At 32.0% G+C, this 13,096-nt stretch overlaps 1 long non-coding RNA gene across 1 annotated transcript; it reads right to left on the bottom strand.

The window, feature by feature from the left end:
* Positions 1-8,355: 8,355 nt before the first annotated feature.
* LOC116109567 lies at positions 8,356-10,985 on the bottom strand. Its single transcript, XR_004124774.1, has 3 exons — positions 10,971-10,985; positions 10,663-10,736; positions 8,356-8,500 (listed from the first exon to the last, which is right to left on the bottom strand). It is a non-coding gene; the product is annotated as an uncharacterized LOC116109567 (long non-coding RNA).
* Between the last annotated feature and the right edge of the window lie 2,111 nt (positions 10,986-13,096).

Genomic DNA, 13,096 nt, shown 5'->3' with positions numbered 1-13,096 from the left:
TTTTGTTTTATTTATGGATATTCCCCCATTTTATATCTCAAAATCGAAAGAGTTTCAAACTTCATGGCTATTTAATTCATTCTAAACTTGAAATGGTGTTTCAATTCTCATCTCCATTCAAACTAAAAAGAATTTGTTTTTATTTATTTATTCTTTTATTTATGTATAATAGGGTACTGTTAAAATTACTGCAGAAACGTTACCTGTTATACATTGTTGATAATTTAATTTCATCGGGTTGTACGGTATATTTGTATTGGCCCAATTACATTTGACCCCAATCTTTCGCAAAAAGTCATTTGCCACCCTAGGTTGTCATATTGTTATCAATGAAATATGTCATATGGTGCAATGACTAAACTAACCCTAAAGCATTTACTCTTGAAATTTTAAGATATTTCCTAGTTAACAATGACAAATTAATCAAAATCTTTAATACTATCAAAATTTATCTAGGATCTAACTCTTTTCCAAATTCACATAAAATAAACCAAAATTTTTAATATAATCAAACTCCAAATTCTTTTTAACATTAATCTTTCTCAAAACATAAATTCATAACAGAATTTTATTTCACCTACCCCAATTTGGGAACTGAACAAATCACTCCAGGGAATTAATTATCTTTTTAAATGGCATGTTCAATTACATCCAGCCAAAGATGTTGCCAATCTTCTTATTTTTGTCATTGATACAGAATATATTGTATTCTACACGAGGAATAAACAATCAGTTATAGTAAATAATACATGTTTAATAAGTTAAACTACCCTAAATCCATTGAGTGTAATATCTAGTATGGTATCTACTTAATACCTTAAGCTTTCGGTAGTACTTTGCCAGTAAAAAATACTTTCAAACTTTAAAATACACATTTTCATTTCCAGGGAATCAAGATTTTTGGGACATGTTTGACGCATGACACCTTGTGTCATTCTCAAAACACAAAGCTTGTCATCAATATCCAAAAGCTGTAGATTATTAATTGGATTACTATAATTGAGATGATAATTCATGCATTCATGACATGTTTGTGAATAGATTTAACCAACTCTACCTGCCAAAAAGTATGATGGGATAGACCAAGTTGCAAGTGAAGTTTTCTATGTCTTAAAAGAAAAATTCTCAGGAATGTTATTACCTTGATCCGGCGGTTTGTTGCTATTACCAGTGATATTGGATGGCAAAGAATTAGGCATAGGATTTTGAGATTTTGACTCCAGTAAAAGCATCTTCAATGATATTTTCCGCAAATAATCTGACTGCAATTTGAGATAAATATAAAATTTCAAATCTCATAGTACTTTACCTTCCAAAACCTCTGACATGCACCATAAAAAAAATGACCTAATGGTGTGAATGCACTATTAAACAGAAACAAACAAATAAAATGACAGAGGTTCAATATGGTTAGAGAATCTTCCTTGGAAAGCTCCATGGTATGATGAGAGACAAAAGATAAAAAAAATTATGATATTTGAAAAGAAGAATAATATTGGCTAGCTGGCTAGTACAAAAATGAAGTGCAAATATATGGAAATAGTGTATAGATTGATGAACATTATAGAACTCAGATCAAAATTTTACCTGACTTGTTGCAGCAGTATATATCTTCTCCTCAAACCGTCCAGCAATTTTCTTGAGTTCGTTCAATCCAGAAAAGGAAGACGCCTCTTCAGCGTATCCGTACTACGTAGAATAAAACATAAGTGAGTTGCTGATCATGCAAGTATTGTTCTTACCAAGAAAAACCTTGTTTGGTAATCCCTAATGTGATGTAACAATCGAACCATGAAAGAAATTTTTGCGAAAGCACCAACTTGAAACTAATCTTAATTTTCCATAACTTATTTAAATAAAAACCGTATATTTCATGACATCTTAGCCTTTCATACCAAAAAGAACCAAGGAATGTTTGTACAATCATTGTTAGAGTATGAGATTTTAGGATGTATGCTCACAAATATTAGTAGTGAAATAGGAATATTCTTTCAGAGCAACTTGTAAAGCTAATAGTCATATGCTAACTCAATGACTCAAAATATTTTCAGCTTCCTATTTATAATACAATTGCAGTTTCAAACTCATAATGTTGCTGCCAGAAAAGAGAGTAGATATTAGCCAAGTGGAGTGGTCATGATCCTCCATGGAAAAGAATTTGGAGTAAATAAATATCTGTTGATGTTCAAAAGAATAGACTTAATAATGACATAAGCCATGTTTATCATCACATGAGACCACATAATTCTAGATAAATAACTCCATCACAAGCAAGATGGTGACACATCAATATCTGGTTTACGACATGCCATTTTAAAATAACTTAAATCCTTTTATTTGTAGTGGAGCATCTTTCACACTCCCTGGTTTCCATGTTAACTCAATATAAGTACACATTAATGATAAAGAACTACTAAGCAGGAAACCTCTTTTGCTATCAGTGACCTGTTATTTCTCTACAGCTCAGTTACAATGGTACTCCAAACAATAATTTTTGAGACAAGAATGTATTCTCATATAGTAACATTATTCAAAATGACATAGTAGTCCAGAATGAAAGAGTGCATTAAACCCTATCAGATGAATTTGTCACACTGGCCCCCTATCTGCTAGCTGATCCATGCTTCAATTCTCAATGTTCACACGCCAACTTAACAAACAACTTGTCAACAGCGGATAAAGAGTCGTTTATGGTGGTCTCACTAACTAGTGACTGACTTCTGATACTTTTTTTTTTTTTTTTGGTTGATTTGTAAGAACTTCAGTAACCATACAAATCACTACAACTGCCTATAGGATCCAAGCCAAATTGCAAAACTAAGAGTGTTAATTTTTAAGCAACAGATTCATAGCAGGGAGAAAAAGAAAAGGGAACTTACATCTTTTTGACAATTCTTTGTCGTGAATCAGGTTGCAAGTGATTTCTCCAATCACCAGTGTCCATGACGGGTTCTCCGCCTTGAGAAGTAGGCCTCCAATTATTGGTATCCATCAAATTCTAACCTAAAAACAAAGTAACAAATACTACATAAAAATTAAAATCCATTACAAAATAAACCTGCAAAGAAGAAAAGGAACAAATAAAAAAGAAAAGAACGTTCATTTAGGGTGACAAAAGTAAACATCAAAAGTGGTTCTTAGGATTAGAAATACATTTTAAGTTTCTCCAGTTAACAGCAAACCACTTTAAAAAGGATCCACTATTTCCTAATACATTATTTATGCATACAAAAACAAAATACACAAACAATATTACACAGCCCTTCAGTTCAAAACAGTGAGTTATGGACAACCAAACCAAGCACAGCCCAAAATCTAATTTGTGGTCCATGTCAACCCAACTCTGACTAAAATAATAAGAATAGAGACCTAACCTCTCCAATAATCATTGTTGGTAAGTTGGGTTCTGGATCAGTTTGGTTGAATATGCATCCATATTATTAAACAAGAAAAAAAAAATACCAAAAGAAAGGTATAGTACTATAGTACTAATATTTTGGTAATTCTTCCTAGTTAATAATTTCTTGAAGTTTTCTAACACGCAGAAAGATAAGGTCATGGTTAAGTTTAAATCTTTCTTCTCTCTTCTTTTGTCTTCATTATGCACGATTGCATACACCAAAGTGTAGAACAATACACCCGAAACCTCATTTCATAACCGCTACATATGCAACATGAAATCTAACCAATTTAGCCAAAAGAGCCACAACACCTAATCCTTACCGGTGTCAATGATATGATCATACCATAATTATGCACAATCAGCATGCTACAACCCAAGCAATAATCACATGTCACAGCATACACACATTTTATTCTCATTAAATGTTAAGTTAGCTAGCCTTTATGGTAACATAGCTTCCTTGTATAGTAAAGTTTCTGAACTAGCTTTCTCATTTCGCCCAATCATCCATTCAAAAGCAGTCAGTTAAAAACCCTCTGCTTCATCGAGTCTCCCAATCTAAATCCAGTGCAACACAATCCCTTTTAGTCAAACAACAACCTTCATAGTATCTAAACCTAAAAACACTAATTAATGACTAAAGACCCTATCGAAACCCTGTGTAATTGTTTCTCTAAAATCCAGTTTCTGTTTGTTTCTTAGGAAAATTAAAGTTTTTCCTAGAAAATTAGGAACTTCAAGCTTGTGAATTCCCACGAACAAAAAATATAAAATAAAGAAATCAAACATCCGCATAGAAAAGTAAATACCCAGATAAAAAATAATCTAAAGGAAACAATTTTCACCATAGAATTTGGTAAAAAAATTAAAACATAATTCGTCCGATTCTCAACACGGATCTATTCATCAATTAATCAAATTTGATATAAAATTTGCACTTCAAAGTGACTAACAAGTCATACCGAAAAATCCAAATTGCAGGTCGGGTCAGGCGTTGGACCCAAGCGAACAACATTGATTTGTGTACGGATAATTGGATATTCCCATTTATTATTGAGTTATTAACATTTTCATCCTGAGGTTTAATCAAAATACATTTGGTCCACTAAAATCTGGAAAGGTTGTTATAGTCCGTGTCAGACTCCGGCAAATTAGGTAAAAAAAAAAGGGGTATAGTTGTCATTTCGTATTTTAAGCTCTTTTTAAGTATAGATAAAATGTTGAAATTTAAAAAAATCTTTGTTATATTTTATAGATTTGACTTGATTTATTTTTGTATGTTAAAGTCTTTTTCGGTAAATTAATATTAAATAGCTTTTGTACTTTTTTCTAACCAAACAACTAACAACTTTTTCATATAAGTTATATTTTCATAAACTCCATAGTCCACTCTAATAAACTTTCTTCTATAAGCTTTATTCGAGTAAGTCATACCAAACAGACCATAAAATTCGGGTAAGCATGGGTAAGGGTAGGACCAGAACCGATAAGTACCCACCTATCGATTCTAAGTAGGAACCGAAATCGACTCTATTAGGGTCTGGTTCTATTTCTAGAAAATTGAAACCAGGAGTTCTTGGGTTCAGTTTTTGTTCCTACAGTGATGAAACCAGGAATTAAAATCGAAACCGAAACCGAGGTTTGAATACCTAGATAGGAACCGGGACTAAATTATAATTTTTGTAAATTATTGGTGTGTATTGTAATTTTTTGGATGTATTTGTCATTTTTTTTAAAATAGGGGTAATTTCAAATTTTGGAGCCGACCGATTCCATTTCCTTAAAAAAATACAGGATACTCCAAACGATCACTAATATTCTTTGTTTGCTATTGTGAGATTAAAATTTTTGGATGGTGGTTGCTATTGATATGAAGAATTTTGACTTTTTAGAGATTCTATTTGATGTTTTATGGTGATTGGGATGGTGGTTACGTGGTGGCTAGATAACCAAAATTTGGCACACGATGTAGCCATACTTGGGTGGCCATCAAAGCCGCGGCGACACTGCGACCATTTTTCACACGCAACTTGGTTAAAAAATTGTAGTAAAATAATAGGGTTTTTTTTTTTTTGGTAATTTAAAATAACAGTGTAATTACAGGACCCCCCTGAGGTTTCAATGATTAACAGACGCATATAAAAGATAACACATAACCGCACATCATTAGCTCCTGTTATAACACTATCGATGGAAAAAGGTTATTTAAGCAAATTCAGTATTTGAAATAGTAGATTATCTTTTATCTTTAAAATTTTGAAACTAAATTTTTTTTTTTATATTCTTAAACTTTTAATATTATCATTTGAACCATTAAAAAGGCTTAACACCACCGTTATATGGGGTTGGGTGAGGTGAGGTTGAGGAGAAGAAAGTGTGATAAGAGTGTGACGGATGGTCTTGCAACGAGGAGAGAAATTAGGGGTGGTTTGTGGTGTCGCCATGATCGCAAAGAGGTGACAAAGTTCCACGATGGGGAGGAGAAAATAAAGCGATGGGGTTGTGTTTTATTAATTATTATTTTTAATGTTTATTTAACTTTCAAATTTAAGGGTAAAATAGTCTTTATATAGACAAAAACTCTACTCTGTTAAATCTGTCCTAACTGTTGTTAATTGTTGGCACTTCTCTGTTACCCTAATTATCTTCTCAAGCCCCTTGTAAAAAGGTAAACCTCAGGGGATATGTGATAATTAACTCAAAATAACATTCAAGCCTACGTTTTATTTATACATATATTTTTTTAATAATTTTAATTTGTTAATGTATCAATCTTGAATAAATTATTATTAAGATATAGATAAAGTTTTAAAAATTTTAAATGTTGAATTGAGAAAATATAGCATCCAAGATTTGGATTAAACATTAAAATTTAATAAATTAGAATTTAAATAAATTTTTTTAAATATTAATAATTATATGTATATTACAAAAAAAAATATTGTTTGTTACATTAAAGGTTTAAGATGAAATAAAATATTTACTTAAAATTGTTTGGGAGAATGATTTATGCTTTAGAGTTATTACCACATCTTTTTACTTGCGAATACATTACTCGCTAGCATGGACATGTTCTTGTTGAAACCAAAATATTTATAGTTTCTCAAGCATGTTTGGAGTTTTTTGGCACGAAACTTTTTGTATTTCCGTATTATCATTCTCATGATTATTTCCTTTCTTTTCTTGTGTAATTGTAGCAATGATTTCTTCTTCAACTAAAGTATACATGATTTGTTGCTTATTTGAATTATTAAGGAAGACATTAATATCCATTCGATTAGTGTAGTAAAGTTGTCAAATCTGATCACTCAATTCTACAATAACTCTTTCATTTTTCTCATCCACTTTATTTATAACTTGCAATTCATCGACATCAAGGGTCCTAATTTTGTAATGCTTAAAAGAATTAGCAATTATCTATAACTTCACATCAGTTTAACCATACAACAACTGTATTTACAATTCCATCAAGGACACTTATCTTTGCTGATTCTAAGATACGAACTTCTATTCGCTTAAAAAGTAGGCAATTGAAACGCTGAATTGAAAACATAATACTATTAAAACATGAATTGAAATCCTAATACTGTACTATTAAAACATGAATTATAAAATAAATTTTTTTTTGTAATTACACTCTTATTAAATTATAACCTTCTCATAATAATAAAATTAATTAGTCACACCATTATGACTATAGAAAGGTTTTACTGTACAATTTTAGTTTCAAACTCATAAATGTTGCTGCTAGAAAGGAGAGCAGATGGAGTGATCGTGATCCTCCATTGAAAAAGAAATTGAAGTAAATGGATCTCTGGATGTTCAAAAGAATGCACTTAATGATGAGACCACATAATTCTAGAACAGTAACTCCGGTCACGATCAAGATGGTGATAAATCAACATCTGGTTTACAACATTAGTTTCCAAGAAAGTTTATTCTTGTTCTTGAGATTGTTATTAATTGTTTGCCTCTAGTTAATTGCTTTCGAAAAGATTCGGGGAAAACATATTGATTTCGCTGTTTAGAATTTGATTTAAGTTTGCATTTATATTGTTGTTCTCTCAACATCTCCACCTTGAGATGAGTAGGCTTTAGCAAGTTTTGCTGCTGTTGGAGGTCAGTAATTTGTGATTGCGACTCCTCCATGGAATGCTGAGGAATTTGCCCTTGCTGCAGTGAGAAAACAAGCTTCTCATCCGAACCCAGCTTTTCTTTATTATTAGGTGAGATATCGTCTTTGGTGACCTTAACATTATCACCTTCTCAATCTGCTCGGACGTCGAATTTTGCGGAAGAGAATCATGCTGATAAGCAAAGAGAACAGTTTACATAATAAGTACCTGAATTCCTGAATTCTTAATAATTAGGAACAATGTTGGTAGAAAGTTGAGGTGGAGGGGAGAGTCTCAGTAGATATGTGCTGATAAAAATGGGCCAGATAAATTTGATTAGAACATGACAGCTTGAGATCTATGTCATGTCCCGGAAGATGATCAAACAAAGTTTTCTACAATAAACATTATCGAAAACTAAAGCAACCAAATACCTTTCTTCTGTCCTTAAAAACATTTTTATCTACCATAATCCACCGTTAAAAGATAGATTTAAAAGTGTTTTTGCATACTTTAAATCGGACTTTTTGATTACCTAAAACTTAAAAAGTACTCCTCATAGTGCCAAAAGCACTTCCAAAAACCTACTTGACCGAATAAAAGTTCTGAAATCCATGCACCATATGATAATTAAAGTACAAATTCTGCATGATATGATTATTAAAGTAAAACTTCTGCAATCCATAAAACATTTAACAATTCAAAGCACTCTCAAATACACTTTATGATAAGTTAAAACTTTTTGCAGTCTATAGCCATACAACAACTCAGTTGACAATCTTAAGATTTTAAAAGTCTTATATCACATTTTTTAGTTTCAGCTTTGAAACTCAGAATCATGATATCAAAACTATTTCGGGCTACAAGTCTATATATGTAGTAAATTTATAATGCTTCTCAAGGCTTTCAACATAGTCATAATAATTCCCAGCTAAACAAAGTGTTTCCAACTCTTAATGTTGCTGAAGACCACACACTCAGGCTGGCAAAAACCAATAGAAAACTTAATGAGAGAATGTATTAGCAGATAAAAGTGAAAACATAGTGGCAGCAACATGTTAAGTAAAAATATCACATAATACTTACAAATACAGAAAACAAATCACAGGCAAGTACGTAATTCATTCGATGTAAATGAAAAAAAGAGTACAATGAAATAAGGTTCACCAGAAAACAACTAATACAGAAAAGATTAGAGCATCCACTTCTCCTGTAACAAATAAATGAACAAAAAGAGAGCATTTATGATCTCTTCCAACAAGACAGAGGTGAAAAAGCAATTCATTGATTTTCATAATCAGCTATGTATATAAAAATCCAAGACACTTAACCAGATAAATTACATGACAATTCAGTTAAGAATCTCCGGATTTTCAGAAGGCTCACGATTCTTTAGTTTAATCTTTGAAACATAAATCATGATATTGAAACAACGTATAGCTACAAATATATAGATGTAGTAAATCTATAATGCTTCTCCAGGCCCTTAAAAGAGTCTTAATAATTTTCAGATTATCAAATTGTTCTGACTATTAATGTGGTTGAAGAGCACATTCAGGCAGGAAAAAGAACCAATAGAACACATAACAAGAGAATGTATTAAGGGATACAGGTGAAAATATAATTGCAGCAAAATGTGAAGTGAAAATATCAATATCATATAATGATTACAAGTGCAGGATCAATTATGACAATTTTTGGACTATTAGCTCGATCCACTAATCCAATGCCTAGGTTTTAGAAAGTTAATAGTATTTCATACCTCATGTCCATGTCAAAAACACAAAAACCTATATCAATGTCATAAATCAAACATCATATTCTTCTTCAGAATAATATAATTGAGAATTATTCATCGAAAAAAGGTGGTTTGAATAGTGTTTTAACTAGAGAAAATTTCATTCCCGTTTGTTTTCCCTTCATCAAATTCATAAGTCCTTGTCTTGGTGAATTTTTAACTTCTTTGGTGGTAATTAATATCACCGAATTGGAAGAAAAAATTGTGCTTCATGTCTCACAAATAGAAGTCAATATTGGAAGAAAAAATATGGGTGTAATTTACGAGGGAAAAAGACAAGCCATCCACCCAAGCTCTCAAGTCATTTTAGAAACCGTTTTCAGAGAGCTACATTAAGGGAGTGAGATTTTGAGTGTGTGAGATATTGGGTGTATTTGGGATTTGAGTTTGAGAGTTTTTCCACCAAAATTTGTGTACTCCATTTTCTTAGTGAAATTCTTCCTTTATCTTCACCCTTGGATGTAGGCTAAAAAGCCGAACCACGTGAATTATTGTGTTTTGTATGTTATTAATTATCCTTATTTGTTTTGCCCTTAATTATTATCCTTAGTGTTGGGACCATCACAACAATTCATTCATTCGGGTAAGGGTATGAATAAAGATAAAATAGTACATGCCAAAAAGCATAATGGGATGGGTTAAATTGCAACTGAAGATACAATAAATGCATCACATGACGTAAAATGTTCTTTCATGAATTACCTTGTAAGTTCATTGATTGTATCTCTGGGTTCATTTGATTGTCATGGGGCTGAACTTGAGTAAGTTGTGACTGTGGCTGCTGCGTGGAATGCATATGAGGTGGGGGAAGTTGCCCTGGCTGCAGTGAAGAAACAGGCTTCCTGGGCCTATATGTATTTATAAAATTGATAATCTGCTTCTCGTAGGAACCCAGCTTTTCCCTAAAATTAGGTGAGATATTACTTTTGGACACCTGTAAGAATGTTATAATACGCTCCAACACGGTCTTAAAAATTTCAGCTTCTCAGCCTTCACCCTTAGTTGTTGAGGATGAGAATCATGCTGGCAGGTAGATAGTACAGTTTACACAGTAAGAACCCCAACTCTATACGGATAAAATAACAAGTTAAAAATATTTAAGCAAAAATGTCGGTAAAAAATTCCTTTTTTTTTCTTTTTTTTTTTAAATGTGTGTTTCTCAAGAGAGCGAGGTGGAGGTGAGAGGTTGGTTGATATGAGCAAAAGATCTTCTGATGAAAACAGGCCAGAAAAATTTAATTAGCATATAACAGCTAAAATGTAAGCTACTGCCTCCAGAGCTAAGATGAAATCCTAGTTAATAAATAAGGCGAGGCATCAAGGAAATATACAAAACAGTGACTTACCTGTTGCAGTTTAGCAGATATTTTCTGATACATTTCGTTTAATTCAGTAAATACATCTCTTTCATGGCTTTAATCTGCAAATAAATTTTTTTGCAATGTCATCTTAAATTCTTCAACTTGTCACTATGGTATGTTCATAGTTTCTAATTGGTTATTCCCTGTTGTTCCAGCAACTACAATCATTCTTAAGGGACTGTAGTTTTTTCCAAATCAAAATTTACCCCTCAAACCATGACCGCACCTTCAAAATATATATATTGTTTTACCAAGATTTAAGTAAACTTCATCTAAGGGGCATAACGAAATACCTTTTGATAGACCTCTCTTCCAATCACCCCTCTTTGATTGTCCTTATGGCTGTGCAATCTAGAGATGCTAACATTATTAAACTTGTTGCATGTAATTCGCCAGGAAATTGTTAAAAAGAAAATAACTGAGACAAACATGAGTCAGACTCGGACACCATTGCCTAGCAAAAAGAAATTATACATGTGTGATTCAGTTAAAAGATCAGAAAGTAATCCAAATGAAAAGACATTTCATGCAATAAATCTAAGTTCAATAGTCATAGGTAAATGGGATCATATCATGCAAGTTTTGACAGAGGAATTGACAGCAACACAAAAAGAAAAATCACAGGCAAACAAGTAATTCATATGATAAATAATGAACCAAGGAGCATAATGAAATAGGGCTACCAGAAAAACATCAGTAAATATATATATATATATATAAAATAATAATAATTAATAAAAAGACAACATTTGTGCACTCTTCCAACAGGATAAAGATGACAAGAAAAATTTCATTGCTTTTCACATCAACCAATGCATGTCAAAATTCCTCAGCACTTCATAAGATAAATTACATACAATTTAGTTAATAATCTTAAGATTTTCAAAGTCTCTGGATCATATTTGTTTACTTATCTACTTTGAGGTTTGAAATGCAAATCATGATGGTGAAACTGTATAGATACAAGTATATATATGTGTGAAGCTATAATGCTTTGCAAGGCCCTCTAGAAATTCTAAATAGTTTCCAGTTTACAAACTATTCTGAATCTTAATGTTAGGGAAGAGCACATTCAAGTTGCAGAAAAAAGAAAAAAAACAAAAAAAAAAAATAGAAATCATAACAATAGATGGTATTATTGGATAAAAGTGAATATACAATTGCAGCTAAACGTAAAGAGAAATATCACATATACTTTCAAGTAAAGCTACCATAAATCAAATACAAAACGTAAAATGTTCTCTCAGTCATTACCTGGACCAGGGAGTCTGTTGCTATTGCCAGTATTGCTGGATTGTAAAAAAATAGCTGCTGCATTTTGAGACCTCAACTCCTTGTAAGCCCGTTTAGAGATCTTTTCTGTAGATAATCCAAATGAAATTTGAGATCAATCTAAATTTTATATCTCAGAGTACTCTGTTTACCAAACTAAAAATGTAAGTAAAAAAAAAAAAAAATGATTTGTTGTTCCTGCTGTTGTTGATATGCTGGCATTGCCAGCAATATATTTGGTCTCTGGAGGACAATGAGGAATGTACTATTTGGCCTTATCTGCCTTTACCTCAACTTTTGTTGCCAGTTGTATCTAGCCCTCACAGCTTAAAAGTAAATCATCAAATATTGACAGAATAAGTTCTTGAACTGTTGTTATCTGCCTGACAACTTTCACCCTATATCCCTTGTTATTAAATACTTGTGAGAAACATGGTTTTTCCAATTTTACGTGCCACAAAAGGTAGGGCAGTACCTGACTTGTATACCATTTGAAAAGGCAAAAACACTAAAGGATTAACGAAACTAACAGGCCATTTCTTGAAGAATAACTAGACGTTTATGGATAAAATAATTAAGATACAAGACTAATGATGTCTCTTGTGCTCAAAAGACTCCTTTTTGTACTGGACAGTAAAGCTTAAGACATAGAGGAAACAAACTAATGAGAAAGAATGTCCTAGTTTATAACAGTAATCTCACTAACATAAAGTAAACTAGATAAAATAGGATTCTGAATCTCCATGGAAACCCCCTACATCAATAGCATACACAAAGTACATGTAATCTAATGATTTTGGAAGCCTTTCAGCTGTGATGCTATATGATCCAAGTAGTTATCATATCACAGCTATACTTACCACCTGTCTTTCCTGCAAAAATTTACAGTTAACAGGGCATATTGATCTTTCTCAATACAAAAAATTCTCATCTAAGAGCCTGGAAGTCATTTGCTCATTTATTTATTTTCCTTTTCTCAAACTTCAATTCAATGAAATCCATCTTGATCATAACAACATTCATAGTATCTAATCTCAGAGCACTCGCAGCTAGAGGCCCTTACATAAATTATAAATCCTATATGTTGTTTCCTGCATAACTTCATCCGGTTACGGTTCTTCAGGTAATCATAGTAAAAAAGAATAAC

Source organism: Pistacia vera, unplaced genomic scaffold (assembly GCF_008641045.1).
Source record: "Pistacia vera cultivar Batoury unplaced genomic scaffold, PisVer_v2 Contig582, whole genome shotgun sequence".
Taxonomy (NCBI): domain Eukaryota; kingdom Viridiplantae; phylum Streptophyta; class Magnoliopsida; order Sapindales; family Anacardiaceae; genus Pistacia; species Pistacia vera.
This window is presented reverse-complemented; position numbering and strand designations above follow the sequence as displayed.